The sequence below is a fragment of the Octopus bimaculoides genome, chromosome 6 (genome assembly GCF_001194135.2).
Source record: "Octopus bimaculoides isolate UCB-OBI-ISO-001 chromosome 6, ASM119413v2, whole genome shotgun sequence".
Taxonomy (NCBI): Eukaryota; Metazoa; Mollusca; class Cephalopoda; order Octopoda; family Octopodidae; genus Octopus; species Octopus bimaculoides.
This window is the reverse complement of record NC_068986.1, coordinates 10,573,074-10,573,371: the sequence shown is the minus strand read 5'-3', so window position 1 is coordinate 10,573,371 and position 298 is coordinate 10,573,074.

Genomic DNA, 298 nt, shown 5'->3' with positions numbered 1-298 from the left:
AAGTAAATATCATATGATATTTACTTTATATTATACTCATTTATTGTGCTTTTAATTATTAATTTTTCTATATGTGATAGTGGATTTTCATCGATGAGTTCTTGAAACTTGGTTATTTTCCCTAAAACTATATATATGAATATATTGCTCCCACCCCTATCATGATAATTGGTGTTGGTGTGTTTATGTCACTGTAACTAAGTGGTTTAGCAAGAGAGACTGATAGAATAAGTACCAGGCTTTAAAAAAAATGTACTCGGGTCAATATATTTGACTAAAAATTCTTCAAGTGAGTGTC